General features: G+C 37.6%; 1 non-coding gene across 1 annotated transcript; it reads right to left on the reverse strand.

Moving 5' to 3' along the window:
* Positions 1-6,902: 6,902 nt before the first annotated feature.
* Positions 6,903-7,009, reverse strand: LOC136455796 (small nucleolar RNA R71). Its single transcript, XR_010759263.1, has one exon. It is a non-coding gene; the product is annotated as a small nucleolar RNA R71 (small nucleolar RNA).
* Between the last annotated feature and the right edge of the window lie 3,891 nt (positions 7,010-10,900).

A 10,900-nucleotide genomic window follows, 5' to 3' on the forward strand; every position in this document is an offset into this window, starting at 1 on the left:
AAAAACTAAACAAAAAGAGTGTGTATAGTTTGCTTTAAGTATTAAGGTGTGCTTTAGTTTCTTGTCTTGTTTTTAAGAGCTAAATAAAAAGGACTTGAAGATGATCTCACATGATAGAAATGATGAATAGTTGCTCTTTATAATTCCTTTCATGTACCTAGTTTTCAACCTGGAATTCTCTCGAGTTTTGGATAGAATTGATTTGCCATGAAAATTTGCTCTGAACTTGAAACTCGTGGGTAGCAAATGCTTGATCTAAGTCTAGGTAATTGATGGATATGATATGAGAAGGTCTGAGCTATTTTTTATCTTGTTAAAAGTGATACTAAGTTCTAGAGATGTATCTTTTGAAAAATATAAAAATTCCACATGATGAGATCCTATATGACAAAGCTTGAATTCCTACTAGAGCCAACCATGTTTATATTTAGGCTAGGAAAACTTCCACTCATATATTACTTGTTTTGCATTGAGTTTAGTCAAGCTTTGTTGATCCTTATGAGAGGTTTGTCATGCTCTTAAAATCAAGATCACGTACACACCACCCGCATATGCACTATTTCGACACTAGGGATAGGCACAAAAAACATGCTTTTCATCTAGATCCACCAAAAATGTTTTACTCCTACACTGGGAGAAAACACCAAAAATATGCTTCATAGGTTTTCACCACATAAATGCTCCAAGTTCTTGTTACTATCTCTCCAACAATTGCTATGCAGAAAAGAATCATGGGGCTATGCAAAAGTTATTCATAAAAAGAGAGAGAGAAAAGAAAACATTGAAAAAATGGACAAGTGTCCAAGATATTTAAAACAATGGGTACTTAGAGGCTCGCCTAAAAAAAGAAAGAGATGAATAAGATAGCCCATGTTTTCTTGCAAATATTTCTAAGTATCAAAAGAGAGATATATTTTCAAGGAGCATAGTAGAATTATGTTAGCCACCATATATTCCACACACATGCACATCTTGATTTGATTATATGACCCAACTCTCTTTGGATCCAAGGTTTGACTTTACAATATATGTATTGCAAGAATGGTCTTTCATGTTATCACCATTCCTATGAGCTCCACGTAAGCCTTAGTTGTAGGAAAAGAGAGGCATAACATTACTATTGCCTTGGTGAGGATCCACAAATACCATATATTTTGAGAGACTTGAGAGTGTAATACAATGGAATCTCCGAGTTTTATTTTGAAAACTTACAAAAACTCCAAAATATTGGTTGAACAAAGAATATGAGACATAGTGCTTGACTTAATCGTTCTATCTTTCTATTACTCAAGACCCAAGTGAAGGCTACAAGCCCCATAGTTGAAGGTAATATGGGTAAGCTTGAAAGACAGATTAGTTTGTTCTAATGCAAAGGAGAATTCTTGTTTGAATGCATGTGTACTTTTGAGGAGTTGCTACAATGTTCTCAAAGATCCTAAACTCTTGATCCATTGATAAGTTTGTTGACGATAGTTATCAAACATTATAAACTTCAATATAACTTGAAATAATGCATAAAAATGATCACCAACATAGACTTAGGGGGTTTAAACTGATAATTTCCATGAGTTTTGGTGAATCTATGTTTTTAGCTGTGTTATTTCAGAAAACCATCAAGGGGGATCGAAACATCAAATAAAATCACACTTATTCGTGATGAAACCAACTCCAGAAGGTTCTAGAGGACTCCAGAAGCCATGTCATCGAAACAAAGGATGAGTGGGTGATAGGTGGGGCCACCTGGCCCCTAGGGGTCCCACCTATTAGCCCTATTGCTATGTCGGTTCTCCACCGCCTTAAGGATTGCATCTACGCCATTTATTCTAATCGATTTGATCCAAGGGCTTATGTTGGACCCTCCTGCCTATATAACTAGCCCCTGCCCCCTCTAGAGCATGCTGCAATAAGTCAAGTTTAGACAAGAAATTAGGGTTTCCAGAGAGAAGAGACTAGAGCTCCAATTCTTCAAATTTCTAGTGTAGGCTATCTAGCAAGGTTCGAGTAGAGTGTGGGCTATTGCTTAGGATTTCGGATCTACCATCTAGAGACTGGTATAGCCATTGTATATCTATATTTATGACTTTGTGCTACTTCAATATTATGTTGCTATTTATTATGTTCCTAGTTTGCTCTAGTTATATGCTTGATATAGTTATGATTGATGATGAATTTATGCATTTGTTCGCAAAGCTCTTAGCTCAGTACTCGAGTGAGTTAAGTGGTCGACATTATGTAAGCATGGTGCTTAGATATTGTTTGCCTACAGATGCATTCTGCACTCTAGGTCATGTGGTAGATCGTGGATGTGACACTCCCATTGAGTCCTTTGTAGTCCACTCCCCATTTGTAGAGCAAGTAGAACATGGTTGCAAAGGGAGACAAGCTTTGTTCTTGATCTTCCTTAGTAATGTTCCTTATGCATAGATCCAAAGTTAGTTATACTATAGATGAGAGTGTATATACTTGGATGTACAAAAGACTTAGTAAATAAGGAATGTCTTAGGAATCTTTTGCTCTTAATGAATCTCCTACTTAGCCATACTACATTTTCTGAGTCTCATTTCTATCTTTGGAATATCATTATTACCTTACACTTATCATTTATTTATCCCTTGACTTACCCCTACCATAGCATGAGAGTGATTTTATCATAAGTATATATATTTGTCAATATCTCTATGCCAACACAACTCCATAGCTCCTCCCTGTGGATAAAATATAAATAATGATACTCATTATACTCCCAGGTGAAATGATACAACTGCACATTATCTGTGCACTTGCAGATTACTTAGTATATATAAATTTACAAGTGTTCTCAATAATTACCAACAATGCATTTCTGGCATCATGCTAGGGATGACAACTTAGTGAAGAGTGATGCTAAGAAATGTCAACACTTATCCACAGCGAAAATAATCTAGAAGATTCTAGAAGACTCAAGAGGACTCCACACTGAAGCAAAGGGCAAGACGCCGCCTGGTGGGGTCAGCTGCCCCTAGGGCCTACATGTCAGTCCCACCTCGCTATGTCGGTTCCCCACCTCCTTAAGGATTGCATCTATGCCCTTTATTCAAGTCGGTTTGATTCGAGGGCTCAGGATTGATGCTCCGACCTATATATACTAGCCCTAGCACCCCCTAGGAGAACCCCCAATCATCAAGTCATTTGAGAAGACAGAAACCCTAATCATCCTTAGAGCTCCATAAATTCTAGGGCATAGCTAGTTAGGCTAGGTCTAGAGGGAGACAAGCAGGCTTCGCTTGGATTTCTGATCATGTCAAGAGCGTGGTTTGGTATAATCTTTGTACCCCCTCTCTTTTGCATCTCTCATTACTTTTATATGTTTGCTATAATTGTTATGACATTGTTATTCATATTGTTCATGTTCTTAGTTATAATGTTCATCGTCTACTTTGATTATATACTTAGTATAGTTGGATTATCATCATGTTCATGCATAAGTTCGTACAATGCTCACTCTAAGGATCCATGGGTGGGTGGTCGTCATTGTGTAAGCATGGTGCTTATACGTTGTTTACCTATGGATACACCCTATATTCGGGGTCATGTGGTAGATCATGGATGTGACACTCCTGTTGAGTCCTTTGTAGTCCACTCCCCGAATATAGGTATGCACGTAATATGCAGTTACGAAGGAAGACAAGCTCTGTTCTTAATCTTCCTTAGTAATATCCCTTATGTGTAGATATGACGATGGTCTTAGCAATGACTACTAGGTATAATTGCACTAATCAATGTATGCTTTGACCTGTAATTAAGAATGACTTAGGAATTATTCCTCTAATATTCTACCTGACTATGCTAATGCTATATAAAGGAGTACTCTAAGTGATTTATCATTATTATTAATCAATACATATCATATATCTTATCCTATGACTTATCCCTGTTATGAGTAGAACATTGGTTATGGTTTACTTCTCGATCAATAGTATAAGTTATCAATACATGTCCATGCTAGACCTTCCCTGTGGTAAAAATATAAATAATGATACCTACAATACTCTCAGGTAAAGTGCTACAATTATATATTATCTGTGCGCTTGCAGATTCCTTTTCATTCTATCTATCTATTCTTTCTAGTCACATAAAATAATAAAGAACTATTTAGTATCATTCTAGTAGTAATACTAAGTAAAACCAACAAGCATCTCTAGCACCATCATTAGGGATGACAACCTAGTACAAGTAATGCTAGGAGATGTAGGAATATCATAGGTGGCTACTTAAAATAAGTGACAAGTTAATAAATACCAACAAGCATTTCTGGCACCGTTGCCGGGGAAGGTAGCTAAGCAAAGGAAGTATTGATAAACTTATACTTATCGATGTGATCTAGGAAAACCATTGACCTTTGCTCAAACAGGCTTACCCTTGTTTTGTCTACTTGTGTATCTTATGTAGGGTAATGTATGACCGGTTTTGACCTTCTAACAAACTATGTTAACAATCCAGAAGCATTACTTAAGAGAACTAAAGCTAAACTCAAGAAAGTTTCAGCTTTAGAGTTGGAAGACAACTGTTTACACCAAAAATTGGGAAGAGGAACACCAGAACTTGAAGCTCCCAAGATCGTGTCATCAAGGAATCGATTGCACAAAAGTTGATATTAGCTAATTCAAATACAACACTAGAATCAGCCCTCTTCAGGTGACGCCAGTAGATAATGACAAAAGCTACGGTTGGCATCAGGGGAAAACATGTCGGACTCTACAAAAAGGGAAAGATTAGGGTCCAAGTTATCTTAAATTAGGAATGTTTTATTGTATACCAAAGATTGTAATGAGTCATACATGAGTAGGATTCATGTTTAGGCTCTGGATATAAATATTGGACCCCAGCTATTGTAAAGGACATCCAATCAATCAAATACAATTTACCTTTTTTCAGCTCTGGTCAACCCTTAGGAGTAGGAGTAGAGTAGATCTCGATGAGTTCTTTAGCAAGTAGGGCTGCATCGGTCTGGCCGACCTTCGGTTTGTCTGTAAGTACCATCATGGTTTATACTTTGGTTTGTATGGCTGCATCAATCTGGTCGACCTCCACTGTGAACTCTAGTATAAGCTAGTTATCGACTCTTGTCTAGTTCAAGTACGACTCCATCGATCCGGATGACCTCCACTGCTCGAACTAGATTAAGGTCAAGTTATTGGCTCTATCTAAGGGTGGCGTCCTTTGGGTAGATTCATTAAGTTACCGATCTTGTTGATGTTTTCATTGTTATTAGTTTGTAGCAACATCAATCCACCTGGTCAAGACTGAGTTAGATCAGCCTTATATCCTTTCAGTCAGTCGTTTGTTTTATTACAACACGATGTTTCTTACTTTGAGCGATGAGTTATGTTTCATCGGCCATTCTATTTCGATCTTGATCATGCATAGTATGCAGTTAAGGCATGAATAATCTTGAAGAGGTTTGCTGGCTAGTTAAATATAGTTTATAGTTCACCATTATGGCTGTAACGATCCAGTTGATCCCCACTGATGGCACTATAGATTGGAGGATGCTAGTTAGTAGATTTGTTCCTGATTAGGCGTGCCCTTAGCTATTTGCTATGCCTGTATCGGCTAAATAGCCGATCGCCTATGCTTTAACGCCTATAGTGTGTGTCCATGACTCTGTTAAGCGTGAATAATTCTATGTACTTTAAGGGTTTGATTCGTTGTCTTTTTCATGGCTGCATCGATCTGGTCAAACCCCACTATTAGAGATAGCAGGTTAAGTCTGAGGAGTCCATGGGTTTGTTCATGTGAAATAGTCAATTGTTCACACGCTGTTGTACTTTTTCACCTGAATCAACCATTTCAGCCGATTCATCTGAGCCTTCACATATAACATGTCTTTTGGAAAGCCTGTCGAAGTATAGATGGTTCTATGGATTCTAAGATTTTAGTTTGTTATTATCATCATAGTTGCCATCGATCCGGTCAAACCTCACTATTGATGGTAATATATTAGATTCAGAGTGTCTGTTGGTCCATTTGTATTAGATAGTCGATTTGTTTGCATGTTACATCCTTTCTTGATTAGATTCATCGGCTCAATGATTCATACTGGTAATATCTAACTAGCTGATGATCTCATTTACGTTTGTGGGCATTGTACTTATCAACATAAAACTGATCTCATTTACATCTATGTGTACTGTACCTGTCAACATGAAATCAATTGCTACCCATGAGCTTTACTATCCGTAACAACCGATTTCTATGCGTATCGGCTATTTAGTCAATTTTCCCGTCTGGCTGCTCCCGAAGTGGCACACTTGGAACTATCTAGGCAAAGACCAACATGTTCCACCTTAAATTACTGATAAACTTTCTCTCCTTGTCAATTGTAGGGTCAAATTGACCGGCACGTCTCAGGAGGAATTCGCAGGATCGGTTACCCCTACGTTGAAGCCAAGCGAATCCCTATCTCCATCGAGAAGATCTTTGTGGCTTGCCATGTGTCGACGCATTTTTGTGCCGACAACAACCAGATAAGGCAAAGGTTAACATAGAATTTGAAGCTATGGCTAACAAGACTCTGTGAATTCTTTGCTCCAACTACAGCCAACATCCGAACCAGACCAACAGTCAATATTGGAGACAATGGATTTGAGCTCAAGCCAACCCTCATCAACATGGTGCAAGCAAGCTAGTTTTGTGGAAAGGCACATGAAGATGCGAGTGCACATCTCCAACACTTCCTATAGATCTATTGCACTTTCACCATCATGGGAGTGACCCAAGATGCCATACTACTTCACCTCTTCCCATTCTCACTCTTGGGGAAGGTGAAGCAATAGTTCTATGCCAACAAAGATAGAAATACTAAATGGGATAACTACTCCACTGCCTTTCTAGCAAAATTCTTTCCCACAGGCAAGACCAATGCTCTTCGTGGGAGAATTTCAAGTTTTCAACAGCAACATGATAAATCTACCCCTGAGGCATGGGAACGCTTCCAAGATTACATATTAGAATGTCCTCATCATGGGATGGAGAATTGGCTACTTATGTAGACTTTCTACCATGGGTTGACCAATAGTACCCATGAGACTATATATGCTGCTGCTAGAGGTGCATTCCTATCACTCACAATTCTAGCTGCAATAGCTCTTGTGGAGAAGATGGCCTCCAACCAAGGTTGGAATGAAAAATGTCTTCAGACCCATAAGAGAGGTAGAGGTATGCATCAACTTATGGAAGTAGACATGCTATCTGCCAAGATGGATCTGCTGATGAAGAAGCTTGAAGACTGAACCAATGAGAAGCAAGAAGTCATGCACATGCATGATTCCTGCATAACGTGTGAAGAGTGTGGAAACACTAGGCATTCAGGGAACATCTGCCCAAAAATTTAAGAGGATGTGAACTTCTTCAATAAGAACTACTTTTGTCCTCAATAAAATCAAGGATGAAATCAACAATAGAGGCCAAACTACCAAGGTACTTACCAAGGCATCCCTCAAGGTAATAATTTCAATAATTTTAATCAACCACCCTTAAGAGAATTGATTTCTAGCCAAGCTAAAATTATGGAGAGCTTATCTAGAAAACTAGCCTCCAATGATAGAATATTAGAAAACATGAGTAATAAAATAGATAACCTCTCTTCAGCTATTAAGAACCAGCATAGCTTTAATAAAATGATAGAATCACAAATAACTCAGCTGGCCGCTGCTGTTCCTCCGACCGACAAAGGTAAGATTCCGGGGCAACTAGAAGATCTAGAAACTGCAAATGTTGTCGATATTCACAATACAACATACTACTATATACAACCATCAATAGGAAGATGGATAGATTACACCTTGCCTAAGAAGAAGAGCGATCTAGGAAGACATGTTATTCCCATAGCTATTGAACCTCACATTTTCCAAGAAGCTATCTGTGACTTCAAAGCAAGTGTCAACATTAAGCCTATGGTAATTTATGATAAAATTAATGGAGATACTTTGTTGTACACAAATATGCATTTATAGTTTGCAGATCAGTTACTCTGCTATCCCAAAGGAGTTCTAAAAGATGCCATTGTTAGAGTGGGACAATCATATGTTCCCATAAACTTTGTGGTTTTGGAAACAGGTGGAGATGAAAGGGCACCCATCATCTTGGGTCGACCTTTCCTAAGCACAACAAAAGCCATCATCTACGCGGATAGTGCCAAGATCTGCTTTATAATCAAGGATAGAATGGAGAAGTTTTCTTGCAAGAATCATATCTTGCAATCTCCCGGACATCCACAAATGCCATACTAGCCTGAAGATACAGCAGTGACCAAGAAAAAAACAATAGAAGAAGGAGGAAGAATAAGGCCAAGCAACCATAAGAAGAATTAGTCAACATGATCAACACACTCCGATCAGAGTACGACCACCTCCTTGCTTCACCATTCCTTGCTAAGAAGGATGATTCAGGCGTACCCATGATCGAGTGTACCATTATACAAAGAATATTCCACAAGACCTTTTGTGACATTGGGTCAGGTGTAAATATAATGTCCAAGGTAACATATGAATATTTATTTGGTGATGAACCTTTGTTCCCTACATACATGCAACTACATATGGTGGATCAATCAATTCGATTTCCAGAGGGAATAGCGAAAGATGTCATGGTAAGAATACATGACCAATATGCCCCTACCGACTTCATGGTTGTATACATGGGAGAAGAAGAAGACGATCACCCATCATCCTTGGAAGACCATTCCTTAACACTACCAATGCGATCATCTATGTTGGATCTAGACAAGTCTACTTCCAATTCCCTAAAGAAAAGGTATGCTGCTATTTCAATAGTTACACCACTTATGAACAACCAAAGAAGTCTCACTCTAAGAGGAGACTCCCATAAATCCCAACGCTAAAGGAATCAACTCCCTAAGAATGAATGGGAGGAAGATGAAGAACCAATGAAAGATGAACCTACTCTGCCTAAGACCAGTCCATAGACAAAGTAGGTATGGAAACAAAAGGTGACGTCATCTGTGTCATCATCATAAGAAGTGCAACCATCAAGGTCTCCATCTTCGAGATCGGATGATACACCCGAAGAATAAAGGGCTCTTCTGCAGTAAAGTCCTATCCAGAGGACTTAAAAAAATCCAAACCCTCGCCATGAAGTAACATCGCTAGTTATCCATATTTACTTTTCTGCATTGCATGAATTATTTTCACTTTGGCATATTTACTTTTCTACATTAGCATTGCATTAATAAAAGAAAGATAAAAAGTTTCATGACTGCAGTTCATCATTGCATTATAAATCCTAAAGCCCCATGAGAATAAATCTACGGTGTAAATACCCATGGGAGTGTTCATTGTGGTGGCATAAAAATTAAAAAAATACCATGCATACATATTTTTTGTTCTGCATATCATAAATAAGAAAATCTAAAAGTATATATTAGGTAAACATCCTGCTAAAATTCTGCCAAAACAGAAAATTTTTCAAACCTCAAGAACAACCAATCTCTAGACAGCTGACTGCTAACCCCTTATCCTAACCGATTCCATGAGTTTTGGTATTCTTGTTGATATTTTAAAGGATAATGCATCAAGATCAAGAGCAAGTTCACCCGGTTGTCTTCATTTCATTCTATCCTAGGACGAGAAGAGTATCTGCTGGCAAATCTGCTCTAAGAAGGACCATGACAACATCCAGCTTGGGGGAAACATCCCTCATGTATCTAGCTAAGTATTTCTTTCCCTTTTGTTTTACTATTAGTGAGTTTGCTATATACTAGTTAAAAAAGATGCATAACTAAAAGCAAAATAAAAGTTTATCTTTGTCTTATATATATCGGTAAGGTGTGATCTAGAAAAAATAAAATCAAATAAAAAGTGTGTCTAGTTTTCTATTTTTAAGAGAAAAATGAAAAGGACTCTAAAGATAATCTCTTGCAATGGAAATGATGAATAGTTGCTCTATCGCAATTCCTTTCAAGTACCTAGTTTTCAGCCTTTAATTCTCCTAAGTTTTGGATATGACTGTTTTGATATAAGAATTTACTCTAAACTTGAAATTCGTGGGTAGCATATGCTTGATCTAAGTCTAGGTAATTGACGGATATGATATAAGAAGGTCTGAGCTGCTGTTTATCTTGTTCCAAGTGATACTAAAATTCTGGAGATTTATCTTTTGAAAAACATAAAAATGCTACATGATGAGTTCCTATATGACAAAGCTTGAATTCCTACCAGAGCCATATATGATATTTAGAATAGGAAAACTTCTACATATATGTTGCTTGTTTTGCATTGAGTTTAGTCAAGCTTTGTTGACCCTTATGAGAGGTTTGTCATGCTCTTAAAATCAAGATCATCTACACACCACCTACATATGCACTACTCCTACACTAGGGGTAGGCGCAAAAATATGTCATTCCATCTAGATCCACCTAAAAATATTTTACTCCTACATTGGGAGTAAACACCAAAAATATTCTTGATAGGATATCTACCAAATAAATGCTTCAAGTTCTTGTTGCTATCTCTCAAAAGTTTTGTTGCTGAAAAGAAGCATGGGGCTATGCAAAAGTTATTCATAAAAAAGAGAGAAAAATGGACAAGTGTCTGAGATATCTAAAACAATGGGTACTCAAATGCCCGCCTAAAAAAAGATGAATAAGATAGCCCATGTTTTCTTAAAAATTTGTTTCCAATTTTATAAGAGAGATATGTTTTCAAGGAGCATAGTAGAATTAGGTTAGCCACCATATATATCCACCACATATTCACACACATGCACATCTTGATTTTATTGTATGACTTAACTCTCTTTGGATTCGAGGTTTGACTATACAATATATGTATTGCAAGTATGCTCTTTCATGCTTTTTCCACTCCTATGAGCTCTGCATAAGCCTTAGTTGTAGGAAGAGAAA

Source organism: Miscanthus floridulus, chromosome 5 (assembly GCF_019320115.1).
Source record: "Miscanthus floridulus cultivar M001 chromosome 5, ASM1932011v1, whole genome shotgun sequence".
NCBI lineage: Eukaryota > Viridiplantae > Streptophyta > Magnoliopsida > Poales > Poaceae > Miscanthus > Miscanthus floridulus.